Consider the following 14,421-nt stretch of genomic DNA (forward strand, 5'->3'; position numbering starts at 1 on the left):
TCTGGCACTGCCACAAAAGCCTCTGGACATGCAGCTTTTGCACCCAGTGCTGGTTTCACCTGCCAAGGGCTTGTTTTGCAGGAAGCCTCCCAGCTGATCCCTAAGGAAGGCTGCCCAAAAGCAGGGGCTGGGCCTTCATGAACAACAGACACACCTTTCTGACCCCCCAGACTGGACCAGCACATCAAATATTCCCTGCTCACAACTGCCCAGCTTGGCAGGAATTCCACAGCTCCACCAGGCTTGCTGCTGCCTCAGGAGCCATCAGCATCCATCCCCAGCCCTGCTGCTCACCTCACAGACATGGGGGGTGTTGACAAAAATGTCCCCAAGCTCCAGAGTGTCACAGCTGAGTTCAACCAAGGGTCCTTGGCCTTCCCCTCTGAGCTGCAGGGGCAGCCTGCTCTCACGGCCTGGGGAGAGATGTCCATTTCAGTACAAGCATTCCCTCTGTCACACTGTCTTTTCCAGGCTGCCTCAGCGCTAGTCCCTGACTCTGAGCTGGATGCTACCAGCTCCTGATGCTGCAGGAGAAGATATGGACCCTTTTCTTCCCTCAGCAGATATCCCTTGGGGATGACTTCTAATTCCTAACCCATTCCTCAGGCTGGTTTCCAATTGGAGCCACCAGTTGCTGAGTTTCAAATATCTCTGGGGTCCTGGAGTGGCAGACCAAGCAGTAATGGGTAGAAATTGAAAGAAAGGAAATTTAGGTTAGATATTAGGGATGACATTTTTTCCTGTGAGGGTGGTGAGACACTGGAGCAGGTTCCCCAGGGAAGTTGTGCAGATTCCAGCCCTGCAAGTGTTCAAAGCCAGGCTGGATGGGGCTTGCAGCTACCTGCTCTAGGGGGAGGTGTCCCTGCCCATGGCAGGGGACTTGGCACTAGATGATCTTTAAGGTCCACTCCATCCTTAACATCCTAGGATTCTGTGCTTTCCTTCCCATGCACCTAGAGGAGCTTGGAAATCCATTCAGTGAAGGCACAAAGCTCATCCAGAGTTTGGCATTTACCAAACTACCTGGCCCAGCAGCACAGGACTTTGTTGCCCAAGTCCTCACCTTCTGACCCTCAGCACTGGGCTCTGTTTCCACAGACTGAGAGCTGCAAGGTGACAGCTCCCACACAGGGAGAGAAGCAGCTGCTGGCCAAGGCTGTTCCTTCTACCAACAGCCTGGGCTCAGTGGGGCTCAGCCACCTCTGCTCTGGTGCTGTCTGGCCAGTGGGAGCTGATCCAGGCTCAGGGAGCACATTTCTAACCCAGCTCCTGCCACCTGATGACGGATCCATGTCCAATGGAGCCATCCTGGAGGCCAGGGGCCTGCAGGGGCTTAGTGCTTGTTCACTAAAGCTGCTCTGCTCTGCAGCTCTCTGGCCTTTGAGGAAATGCTGGCAAAGGCATGGCATCAAAACCTCTCCCTGCACTGTCAGGGCTGTGCTGGGTTCAGGAACCCAGACACAGCACTCTGAGCCCTGGCCTTGCACGGGACATTCCCTGGGAGCTGCAGGGCCACTGGGGATGTGCCAGCACTGCCCTGCTGGCCAGGGACTCTTCCCAGCACTGCCAGGGCAGCCCAGTGGGCTCAGGCTTGCACCATGGCTGCACTGAGGGGGAGAGAAGCAGGGCACAGGAGCTGTACCTGAGATGCTGCAGTAAGCCACACTTCCATACTCCAGAGCTGCCAGGGGTTTGAAGGTCACCTGGATTTCGGCCGAACAATTCGGCCCGATTTCTCCCTCCTGCAACACAAAGAGACAGCAAAACATTTCTCTTTAACTTCACATTTCCTGTTTTCAACCACAGTCCTGTCAGCCTTTGTTTAGAGCATCAAATAGTGAACAACACAAGGAGCCCAAGGAAACCCTCCAAAGGCAGCTCAACACAGTGCTGGAAGCTCTCAATGCTCAGCTGATCAGCTCCCACTCTCCACAAGATTCCTACTGCTCTGACACAAGCTCTTGCTCACAGCATGCTGCTGTCAGCTGCACTGGGATGCAACTGCCCCTGTGCACTGCTGCCTCTTGGCCTTAGATGGGCCATAGCAGTAACCAAGAAGAGAACATGAGCCCCTTCCTTGAAATACAAACACTAGTTAATCTGTTTTGAAAGAAGGCAGAGGTTGGGATTATTCTGGGCTTTACTCCAAGGGGAGAAGGGATTTTGCACTGTGCACACACCAGGCATTCATCATCTCTCACAATGCCAGTGCTCAGAATCAGGGCTCTGGCTGATGGCAGCACGTGGCAGTTTGCTTGCAGAAACAGAAAAGGAAAAGGTTTTCTGTCCTTATGTGCAGGAGAACTCAAAAGGCCCAGTGAAACCTTCCAGCCTTGTGTCCAGGCTCACAGATGACACTGGAAGGCAGACTCAGAAATAGTGCAAGGCGTGGTTACAGGAGGCCATTGGCATTTCTGGGATTAACCTTGGGCTGAGTTTGGCCTCCTTTTCCCAGCCAACCATTGCCAGCTTCAGGTCAGTGTGTGAGCTGGCAGTGCTGCAACAGCCTCTGCTGAGCCCCACGTGTGGGGGCAGCCCCTCCCTACAAGAACTGCTCCCTGTGACACTGCAAGGACACGCACGGAGTGCCCTGAGCTCCAGCCCTGGCAGCAGAGCTGGGCTTTGTCAGGCTCCCAGCCCTGCCTTGACCCTCCAGGGCAGAAATGCTTTCAGCAGGGAGCTCTGCAGCCACTCCAGAAACTCCATGTCCTCCCTCCCAGCACACGGGGCCAGCTGAGGATCTGCCCAGTGACCGCAGCCGGGGCAAGGGGGGCTGGGGTTGGGTGCTTGGGAGGAGCAGGAGGAAGAGGAGGAGGAGGAAAATGAGGTTCTCAGCTATCACTTACCATTGGCTCGATGAAAAAAACCTCATTGGAGAACAGCATGGGCTCTTCTGGCACCTTTGCCATCTCCTCCTGGACCATGCTGCTCAGGAGGGCAGTGTCACCTCCACCAAAGCCCTTCACCTCCTCTGTGTTTTTCTCCTCTGTGATATTTTCCTCTGACACCTCTTTGGGTGTCTGCAGCAAACACTGCCTGCAGCCCCAGGGAGAGACAAGGCCAGCAGATGGTTTCATAAGGCACAGATTTGCAGAGAGAAGTGGGAGTGCAGGAGAGCAAAGCACTTGGGTGGGAGCAGCAGCAGCTCCCCAGCAAAGGCTGACCCCAAGCCACGAGGGTCCCACATGGATCAGGGATAACTTGCTGTTCACTGGCACTGCAGGGACTTTTACTCCACACTTGCAAGCTCAGGGGAGCTTTCCAAAGCCAGCAGCCCTCCAGAGAACCTCCTGGCTCAAAGCCTCTGCCACAGCTGAGGGAGAATCCACCAGCCACCTCAGCTGGCTTTTCCTCCCACTGAGCTGCTCGGGGGAGGCAGATAAAGATCACAGAGCACCCACTGCAGGGCTTCCCTGGCAAGGGGAGACCAAGCTGGCTTGCAGCTACGTGGGACCAGCAGCACTCTTTGCTTCTTCCATTTTGGACCTGCCCTGTTCCCTACTCTGCCTTTCACAAGAGCATCCCAGAGCACTTCGAAAGGAAATTGATGAATTCAGGCACCAAATCCCTGCAGTGACATTCAAGGTTTTCTATGCAATGTGCATGAAAACAGAGGCTCTGAGAGGGGAAGGGACTTTGTTGTGCAGGAGGGAGACAGCAAACTCCTGGAGAGATCTTTTCATCATCCAGAGCTTTTTGGCTCCCATCCCACTGCATGGTGATAGAATGTCCTGACAGGGAAAGGATCCTGCACGATCTCCTCTCCTCAAAAAGTCCTCTCTGCTCTGAGACCTCAAAAGCTGCTCTGACAGCAGGACAGGGGAGACAAGCAGCCTGGATGGACAAGGAGCTTTTCAAGGAACTAAGGGGAAAAAAGAGGGTGGAAAGAGGGGCTGGAAACTCATTAAATGTTTAGGGATGTTGCCAGGTCACGTGGGAAGAAGATGAGAGAGACAAGAGCCCAATTAGAACCTGAGGAAATCCAGTCATCACAATCAACCTTTCCTTCCCAAAATGCCATCCATGCTTGGAGTATAAATGGCACTGGAATGCTGATTGCTGAGCTCCCAAAGCCCAGGGACACACACCCTGGTGCCAGGGATGGTTTACTTGGCCTAAACCATTCAAAAGCATCAACACCCCCCTGAGGCCACACATTCCTTTCAGTCTTGGGCCATGTATCTCACTGAAATGCATCTTTCAAACCAACCTCCTCTTCTCTTCATCCTCTTCTTCCTCACTAGGAAAAGCCTTCCACTGGAAGTGGGCTGTGATGTTACTCCTGTTTTCAATGAACACAGTTCTGTGGCTTGACTTGGTGATCAAAGTCTTGTCCATCTCCACAGAACTTGTGCTCAACCCAATGTTGACATCTACAGCTTCTCCTTTGAGGTGTGTTTGGATTCTCTCTTCACCTGGAACAAAGCAAAGGGGAGTCTTTGCTCAGCTCACTGGCTGATGGAAGCACAAGGAACGCAGCAAACCACAGGTCACAGAGGAAAGTGTCCCAGTTTTTAGCTGAATGAGCAGTTCTGTGGATCAGTCCATGGATCACATCCTGACAGCTCTGGGTGTAGAGCGTGGGGATGTCCTGGGCAGCTCCTTCAACACTTTATTTCTGAGTATGTTTGTAGAGCTGTGGCCCCAGGGTGACAGTGTGTACAGTGGGGTTGGTCCATGTGCTCTGGTGACCCACTCAGATCACTGGGATTTCTGCACCAAAGTCCTTCAGGTGACGCTGAGGAGCCCTGCTCAGTCCTGCCTTGCCCAGGGCCTCCCCGGGCATCCCACCAGACTTCTGTCTCTCCTGATCCCTTGCAGCCCTTGCTGCTGAGCAGCAAATATGCCTGGGGGCAGGTGGGCAGCAAAAGGAGGCCCAGAGGAACAAATGAAGTGACAGCCCACAGCAGGAGGGGACCCAGGTGAGGAAACACAACCAGCCTGGCTCTGCAATAGGACAAACCACTACAAAATGAACACCAGGAAAATCAGCATCAGTATCATCATCATCTCCCTGTCCAAACCCACAGCCACATCAGCCTTGCAATATTTTATATTGTTCTGATGTCAAAAACCAAGCTGGAGCACTGCAAATTAAATAAAAAAGGGAACAAAGGAAAGATTACTAAGTACAGATCTGTTTCTGCATTGAGACTGGATGGGGTTCCTCAGCCTAGAAATCAAATGGGAGATAGATGTGAGAGGTTTGCTACAGCATGAACAGCCTGGGAAATGGGGACAGGGAAAAATTTGTTTTGATTTGCCACAAAAAAGGAACTTGAGGGCTTGAAAATGTTGTTAGACAGAAACTACATATATGTGTAAGGGCCACATAGGAAAAGGGTCTGTGACAAGCCAGTGCAGAAGCAGCATATGGGACAGAGGTCTGCTAGAAATCCATTGCATTGCAGAGAATCTGATGGAGAGCTCACCTACAGCATTGCCCAGGAATAAAAGAAACCTTCACCCAGGCACAGCCACATGGCAGTGGAGAATCAGGGATCCTCCTTCCTCCACTCAGCAACTCCCAGCAAAACAGGAGTCCAAAATCTTAGCCTGTTAGAGGGGATGCACTTTCTCAAGCCCCCAAACAGCAAGGAGTTCTCCGTTTGCTTTGGGGTGAAGCTGAGCAGGGGAGGCACCTCTGGAGGGAATGGAGGGGATGGGACAGCAGGGAGCCGTGGTGCAGAGCTGTCCTGTGGCCGGGCAGGCCCAGCACTCACCTGTGCTGCAGCACACTGCCAGGCACCCGCAATGGTCACCGGCCGTCAGCGCGTGGAATCCCACTGTCACCTGCACGGTGTCACCAGCGCCCAGAGCTCCTGCGGCCGGAGCCACGGAGAAAGGACTGCAACACAAAGAGAGCCATCAGGGCTGGCCACAGCTGGCCAGCAGATTCCTTCTGCACTGCAGCTCACTGCAGCTCCCTTGGGCAAGCAGGGAGCAAACCAAGCACAGCCAGCAGAAGACAGCCAGGACAGACAGCATCAGAAACAGCCACGGAGCCACTGCTGAGCAGATCCAGCCCTCACAACATCCTGTGGGCAAAATGGCCTCAGCTCCCCACACTCTGCATCCAGCTCTCTGCAGTGACACTCAGGGCTCCCACTGCCAGCAATCCCATCAGAGAATGCTTTCTGAAGAGCACAGAGAGGCTTCAGAGCTATCTGCAGGCACAACTGGACACTGACTGCCTCAGGAATTTCTCTTTTCCTGCCGCCTATAAACCTCATCTCAGGAGATGCAAATGTTAGGGCACTCCCTGTCCTGGGAGATTACAGCCTAGGAATCACACAGGGAGAAGGAACTTTTCCCTGAAGACCAAGGAATAGTAACTGTTGAATTTGCAGTGTGATTCTTTGGTTTACTTTACCTTGAAAACATCCTGATTTAGCCTAGAAAGGGCACATTTGATCAGCATTTCAATGAAAGCTGATCTAAGATAGAAGAGCTGTGAAGGAGACATCCCTGACACTCTAATAACCAAATGAAAACCACTGCCAAGAGATGGGGCTGACAGGCAACATTTTGGCCTTTTCTCTGGCAATTGTGAGCTGTTCCTTAAGACACTTCTCATCCTCTTAGATCTGTGCTTTCCATTAATCACTACTGCACGTGACAGGCAGAAAAGATAAGGTATGGAGAGGGTTTGAATAGCTTGTTTCCTTCTGCTTTTTAACTAGGTCCATTTGTATGATCTTTTGGCAAACATTTAACACAAACCAAAACAAAAAAGCAGCAGAAACACAGGAACTTCAGAGTATTCAAAAAGAAATCTCACTGAAAGGGGGCACAACCTTACTCAAGAGTTTTAAATCATCTGGTATGAAATTTTAAACTGGCTTTCAAAGGTTCATCATGGAACACAAGAGGTGACTGATGCCCTCAGCTGACAAGGGAAAGCAGATCAGCTTCAGGAACAGGAACTGCACTGGCTGCCTGCAGCACAGCTCATGTTGGGCACCCTGCAAAGCCACGTGCCTGTGGCCTCCCAGAGAATGGCTCTGTTTGGCTGACAGTGCTGAGAAAGCATTTCAGGAGCTGCTTGTGCTCAGCAGGGTGCAAGCCAGCTGCCAACATGTTCCAGCAGCCTCCAGGAAAGCTGGGACAGAGAAAGCTCAAAGGCTGCATCCTGCTAAGAACACTGAAGGCAAGAGCAGCTGCCATCCATCCTGCTCCCTTCCAGCCAGGGCTGCAGGGCAGCAGCTCTGATGCTCTGCTTCCTTTTGCTGCCCTTTCCCAACGCTGCTATCACCCAGAGGTGATATCCTTTGCTCAAGAACAGATGGGCTGCCTCACCTCTGGGTGCTCAGCTGGAAACGAGCTTCCAGGTTCCCAGTGTTGCGGAGCAGCAGAGTCTTCTGGGTGCTGCTCTTGACTGGACACCTGGAGAAGTCCAGCTGCTCAGGGAAGTCCAGGACAGCTCGGGCAGCAATGGCCCGAATTGGCACCACGATCCTTTCACTGGTAGTCATGCAGATGAGCTGGTGGGAATAATCCTGCAGGAAAAGAAACTGCCTCAGCACAGGGCATTTAGTGCCATCCCCACGGCAGGATGAAAAAAAATGGACTCCCTTCAAGGGCATCAATTTAGCTATTCCACCCCAAAATAAACACTAAGCTCTACTAATATGCCACATTTTAAAGGCACCAGGGCACTTTGCAAAACCTATCTCTGTGGCATTAAGATCTTGTGTCACTTGGGTCATACAAAGAACTGCCCTAGGCCACCATAAGTTTTACTCTACATTTTAATGATGTTAAAGAATTCCTACGTTCCTTCTAAGGAACATGGAGCTAGGGAACACAGGACATTCCTCTTTAGGTTTCTATATTCCCACTGTCTGAGAATAGGACAAAATGTTCAACTGACTGGAAGCAGCAAAAGGAAGATGAGAAAACAGCTGGACCCAAAGAGCTCCTGCACCTCTGGCCTGGTGCAGAAACATCAGCTGCCTCAGAACTCCCCTCCAACTTTGCCTCTCCAAGCAAGTCAGCAGAAGAACAGTGCTAAGAGGCAGCAGGATGCTGCTGGAAAGAGCCTCTCTTGGCTTCCCTGCAAGGCTTCCTCCCTTCCATGCCACGGCCTAAACCCTTCTGGATGAACAAGCCTGCAGATCCCAGCACGGAGATCAGACTTGCCAGGGCCTCAGCACTGCTGTTCAAACCTCCAGGCAAAAGCACCTTTGGCACGCAATGGGTGCCAGCTGACAGAGCAAGCACAGGCACAGGCATGAAGACAGAGGCACAGCAGTGTCACTGCCACGGGCTCTGGGCTCACAGCTCTGCCTGCAGCTTGCACCTGCCCTACACCAGCTCCTGCAGGCAGCTGTCCAAGTCCCTGCAGCTCAGCAACCTCCTGCTGGCCAAGGGCACCCAGAGCCCAGGGTGCCTGTGCCAGGCCGGGCTCACTGGCACAGCACATCCTCTGCCCTGGCCCTGCAGCTGCACCATGCCCACTTGTGCTCTGGCACAGCACAGCTGCAAGGCTGCAGAGCAGAGGCTGGGAAAAAGCACCGTCCTTGCTCCAGCCCAGGGGGAGGCAGGGAAGCTCTTGCCAGGCAGGAAGGAGGAAAGCTCTCAGACCTCTTTGTTCCTCTAGTGTTTGCCATCATCATGAAACCCCTTCCACTGTACCTAGAGATGGCCCAACATCTATCAACAGCCCTCTGTCATTTTCATCCTGTTCCCTGGGCATCTTCCCTTGGCAATGCTCAGGGATGTGCAGGGAGGGGAAGCAGAGCCTGTCAGGCCTGGCTGCAGTGCCTGGCAGCCCGTGCCAAGCTGGGACTGGCTGCAGGCTGCCTGCCCACGGCCTGGAGCCAAGCTCCCAGCATGGAATGGGCTGCACCCAGAGTGCAGGGAAAACAATGGCTTTGCAGAGAATTCTGTGCTTGGGCTCCTCCAGGCTCACCTTGTTCTCCTCGGGGCTGAAGCGGATGCGCACAGAGGCAGAGGCACCTGCTGGCACCATGTGGTACACACCCCTGGGGCTTGCCAGCTGGAAATAAGGGCAGCTCTCCATGCACACCTTCACCAGCCGAGGAATCTGCAGCAAAGACATCAAATGATGATTTCGCCCCTTGTGCACACAGGACGACAGGAGACCTGTCCCTGCCCTGCTGACATCCCTCCTTGACCCCTTTTCCAAAGCATTTGCAGCTCTGCAGGTACAGGCACATCATTCACAAGGGTCAACTGGAATCCCTTCTCTCTGGCTCCAGCATTTTGGTCAGGGCCATTGGGGCAGTGCCTGGTGGCAAGGAAGGGCCAAGCAGGTCAGCACCAGCAGGATGGAGACAGAGCACCTGACCGACCACATCAAGTCATCTGCACCATCAGTGCGTGTCCAAAATCAGGGCACAATTCCCAGCACAGGAAGATTTCCACCATCTTGCAGAGCCAGCTGCTGAGACATTTTCTTCTGCATGTGTTGCAGCAGATAACTTGCTTTGCTGGACACTCGGGCAATGACAGCACTCTCCTCTTCCAGCACAGGGTTAAAGCTCCAGGTGCCAGCACTCACCTTGTCCTTATTTGTCACAGACAGCACCATTTCAGAGACCTCCCGAGCCACGAAGTTCTCAAACACCATCTCTGGTGGGGAAACCTGAAACAAGCTCTGTTTCGGGGCAGCTGACGGCAGCTGGAGAGGCGAGAGAGAGCAGGGACAGCTTCAGCTGCTGGGAGGAAGGCTCATGAAGGACAATCTTACACTGATCCCCAGTGAAGTGCAGACTCTGGGGGAGCACATCTGCCCAGGACCCACTGGGCAAACAGTGCCTCACCCACCTCTGCTCGGAGCTGATCAAGAACTGCTTGATCAGCTTCCAGCAGGCTCAAGCCAAGCTGCTCTTTTGATTTCTCCACCTTTCTTTCTCCACAAGGCCCCTCTCCAGGGCAATCCTGAACCACTTTGTTCCATGTCTCTTGCGGCCAATTTCCTGCTCAACAGCCCACCTGGCTCACCTGCCCCTTTGGACTGTGCTTTCTACTGGGCCAGTCCTGTCACAAAAGCAGCTTGAAACACACCTCTAAGCAGGCACTGATCCACAGAAAGCAAATCCATTCCCCTCTGCCCAGGGCCAGTCCCCTGCACATCTGGCAGCCTGCAAAATCTAACACCCTGTCAGGGTCCAGCACATTGTTCCAACCCAAAGCAGGAATGCAATTGGTTTTGCTAAATCTGAAGGAATTCCTGCAGGTGCTCGGCCTTCCAAGGCCAATGCTGCCACTGTGGAGGGAATCCTGTGACCCCGAGCATTTGATGGTGACCACACCAAAGCAAGAGGTGGCTCCTTCAGCAGGGGAATGGCACATGGCAATGCTGTGCCTTTGTGTCCCCAGCCTTCCCCCATTGTTTTAGCAATGGCAGCCACACTCCAGCACAGCCCAGCAGCTGCAGCAGAGGTTATTTGTGTTGCCTCAGTGCACATCAGGACTCCCAGTCCACCACTGCCAGCAGCTTGCAATGACAACAGCACCTGGACACTGAGGTGTTTTGCTGGAGGCAAGCCTGTCACAAGCACACACCCTCTTCAAACTTGCCATCAAACAGAAAGGAAAAGAGCAGGAAAAGGCTACCTTTGGACCAGTCTTGCTCAGGTCTATCCATGGGCCAATTCTGGGCAGAATCCTCCCCCCAGTGCTGGCCTCCTTCTTCATGCTGACAAACTTCTCCTGCTGGAACTTAGACGGAGGCAACTGAAAGGAAAAAAAGAAAAAAAAAAGGAAAAATTATAATAATTAAAAAAAAAACAAATTAGCAGGAAGATCAGAGATGTGCTTGTTCAGAGGGGTTTATCTTGATCAAGTGTCACTGGTGAATAATTTGTGATCACAGCCACTAGGACACTTCTGGAAGCCCTGGAAGGTACTTGCTGAAATACTTAGCACCAATCAATCAATACAGAGTGCAATACACATACTCCAACCACATGGCTGTGGCCCATTAGTCTCTCTGTGATCTGATGTGACATGTTTGGGGATTTCTGCTCTTTGGCCATTTGTTTCCTCTTACATTTCATTGGAAATGAAAAATGTAAGTGTCAGTGACCTTTTCAGAGAGTGGGAAGGAGCTCTCAGAACTGCCCCAACTCCATCCCTGCACAACACTCACAACTCACAGCAGGAGACAGCACTGCTGGCTGAGTCCAAGAGAAGCAAGAAAGAAAAGCTGTACCAAGAGGGAGGTGCACAGGAATGTGTCCAAGTTTTAGCTCTCTCTGTTAATGAGCATTTGTTTTGTCTGTCTGGGCTGACAGAGCCCTCCAGAGAAGAAAAAACAGGGATCTCCTTGGCAGAGCCTCAGCACTGGGGCATCTTCAGCCAAGTGAGCTCCAGACAGCAAGGCACCTTGGTGGCCCTGACTGCAGTGCTGCCTGCAGGGCTGGAGCTGTGCCCACCCAGGAGCTCAGAGAGAACTGCTGCTTTGGGAGCTCTTCTGGCTGGGACCAGCCGTGGCTCTCAAGGCTTTGGGCACAGTTTGAGCTCTCCCCCCCACATGCCCAGGTGCCCAAGGGCAGGTTGGTCACAGCAGCACAGAGCAATGCCCAGCCTGACAGAAGGAATTCCTGTGGCAAAGGGCAGGCACAGAAGCACATGCTGAGGGCTTCAGCTGCACATTGCTTTCACTTGGCTCCCGTGGCACAGCCAGGCAAGGCGCTGGGCTGTCCCTGAAACATCACACAGTGTTCCCTACTGCACCAGGACAGCCCCCACCAACAGCAGCATGGCACAAAGAGCTGGACAGGGGCTCTGCAGCTTCCCAGCGCTGCTGGACAACAGGGGCAGGGACACCAGGGACACCAGGGCACTTGCCAGCCTGAGCACAGCCCCAGTGGCTACTCACAGTGTTAGGCTGCAGTCTTTCCCTCAGCAAAAGACGAGGTGTTGGTGTCTTTTTTGGGAATCCAGAAGCCATTCTGAAGAGAGGATGTCACAGAGGAACGACAAGGCCTCAGCAAAACTCGAAGGAGCAACAATGGAACTCTGAAAATCCAGAACCCAATTCATGGCAGACTCAACACATATATGCTGCTAAACATTTTATATCATTTGAAAGTAGCTAAGTGCTTGTTTGGCATAAGTAGTGAGTATTGTTAGGCCTCTAGTTGGACTTTATTTGAAATAGATGACCACCTTGTGCAATTCAAAGATGGATCATACTGAAACCTGGAGCTAAAAAGCTGAGCATGAATAATGCTTAGAACAGACAAAGCTGTAGCTTAAATATTACTTAAAAACAGCTTGCGTGGACCTCCTCTTCTTTAGGCTAAACACCCCCTGCTCTCTCAGCTGCTCCTCACTGGACTTGGGAGAGGCTGCAATGTTATGGTTCATGGCTTAAATATTGCTACAAAGGACATTTTGCCGACTGTGACAAAACTCTATAAAGATGCTGAGAGCACCCAAGCCCACCCTTCCCTGAAAATGCCTCCTGACTGGAACTTGGGACTGGGAATTCAGCCCCACAAGGGAACTTGAGACAAGATAAAGGTGACACTATTGTCCCATTAGCTCAGGTCTGGGCAGAAGTGAACAAGGCCAAGGGAGAAAAATAGATCCACAACAAAGCCAAAGCCAGCAGCTCTCCTGAAAATCAGCTCTGTCTGCCTTCAGGCTGGGCAAGTCATAGCCACAGACTCCTCTGCTGAGGCCAGGTTTGCACACAAACCTCCCATCAAAGACCTCCACTGTGTCCCCAGACCCATTCCTGAGGCCTTGCACCAGATGATTGCAGGGCATGCAAAGTAACACAACAGATCTGAAAATCCACAACTCAATTCATGGCAGACTCAAAGGATATACTGGTGCTGAAGATTTTATATTACTTGAAAGTAGCAATAGACAGTCAAACTTGCCCCACCCCAGGGAGGTACCTGGGAGGTCCCACCTTGCCCAAATCTGCATTAATCCATTGGAATCTTACATTTTGTAATACTTCACCACAGAGAAGACCAGAAGAGGATTTTATGGTATGCCAATGGGATCCATGGAATGGTGATATTTTTTTACTTCATCTGTCTCTGTCATTCTCTTTCTTCCCCCTCTTCCCAACCCCATCTCCACCCCCTTCACCCCCCCCCCCCCACCCTTTTTCTTTTCCTTTCTCTCTCTTCCTCACATTTACTGTTCCATAAAATCCAGACTACTGACTTTGGCAAATTGCCTCGTTTGCACCTCAATTCAGAGGCCTCTCCCTAATAATTTTAATAACCAGATAATAACAATCCACGGAAACATGAACAGAACTCATTCACCTTGAAGCAGTTTAAGCAATCACTATAGGGAAAAAAAAGTATAGATGAGTACATTTAGAAAATGTTGCATTTCTTCAGTGCAAAAAAAAAGCACAATCAGTAGATGAACTATTGTTCATCCACTCAGCTGTGCATGCCACTGAACTGCTGCACCAGAAGACTGGCATTATCCCATCCTGTATTTCCCTTTGGCCTTCTCTCTCAGAGTGCACATGAGACAAAACCAAACAGTTCAACTTTAGTCAATCTTTACCTTCAAAGGAAATTCACGCTCTTTTCCAGAGGCCAATGCTCTGCACGTTGAGGAATCCTCTGCAGAGACCAATGCTCCGTGAACTGAGGACTCCTAGCAGAGGCCAATGCTCTGCACGTTTCGGAATTCTCAGCGGGGCACAATGCTCCGCGAATTCAAAGGACTCGCTCGCAGAGACCAATGCTCCGCGAACAATTCACTCGGCGAATCGCCCAGTGTAGCTGCCTGTACGAGCCCAGGCTGCGCACACCCAGCCAGGGCCGCGTTCTCGGGCAACTGAGGCCGCGCCGCTGTCACAGACGCTGCCGCCCGCGCGGTTACCAGGCAACCGCGGCGCCCGAACGTCGGGGCCGGGCCGGGTTCCGGCGGGGCCGGGCCGGGTTCGGGCGGGGCCGGGCGGGTTCGGGCCGGGGCCGGGCCGGGTTCAGGCGGGGCCGGGCCGGGTTCGGGCCGGGGCCGGGCGGGTTCCGGCGGGCTCGGGCCGGGGCCGGGCCGCAGTGATTTTCAAAGGAGATTCTCAATTGAACTACTGCCGTAACTTTCTGAAGAGTCTTTCTGTAAGTATTAGCGAAAGCCTAAAATGTGGTGCTAGAGGTACCTCTGTCAGGTCTGTCCCTTGCTCTCTGTGTAGCACTGGTGTTCTGTCCCGGCTGGAACAGCCGGAGGGGCTGAGCGAGCTGGGAAAGGGGCTCAGCCTGGAGAGGAGGAGGCTCGGGGGGACCTTGTGGCTCTGCACAGCTCCCTGGCAGGAGGGCGCTGCGGGTTCAGGAAGCGCCAGAGCGGCGTGGTTCCCTCTCTCCTCTCCCGCTCAACCTCTTCCTCCCTCCCTCCTCCTCCTCCCCCGTTTCCGAAGCCCTCGTAGCCCTCGGGAGGAGTGGAGATAGAGCCGGGACAGGGCGGAATGCA

The 14,421-nt window shown here is 52.8% G+C and overlaps 1 long non-coding RNA gene and 1 pseudogene across 1 annotated transcript; both read right to left on the reverse strand.

Moving 5' to 3' along the window:
* The window catches only part of LOC135292576 (zinc finger protein 850-like), a 159,458-nt pseudogene that overhangs the window by 28,402 nt on the left and 116,635 nt on the right, over window positions 1-14,421 (reverse strand).
* LOC135292607 (uncharacterized) lies at window positions 9,530-13,761 on the reverse strand. Its single transcript, XR_010354837.1, has 4 exons — window positions 13,516-13,761; window positions 11,852-11,991; window positions 10,585-10,704; window positions 9,530-9,646 (listed from the first exon to the last, which is right to left on the reverse strand). It is a non-coding gene; the product is annotated as an uncharacterized LOC135292607 (long non-coding RNA).

Source organism: Passer domesticus, unplaced genomic scaffold, assembly GCF_036417665.1.
Source record: "Passer domesticus isolate bPasDom1 unplaced genomic scaffold, bPasDom1.hap1 HAP1_SCAFFOLD_37, whole genome shotgun sequence".
Taxonomy (NCBI): Eukaryota; Metazoa; Chordata; class Aves; order Passeriformes; family Passeridae; genus Passer; species Passer domesticus.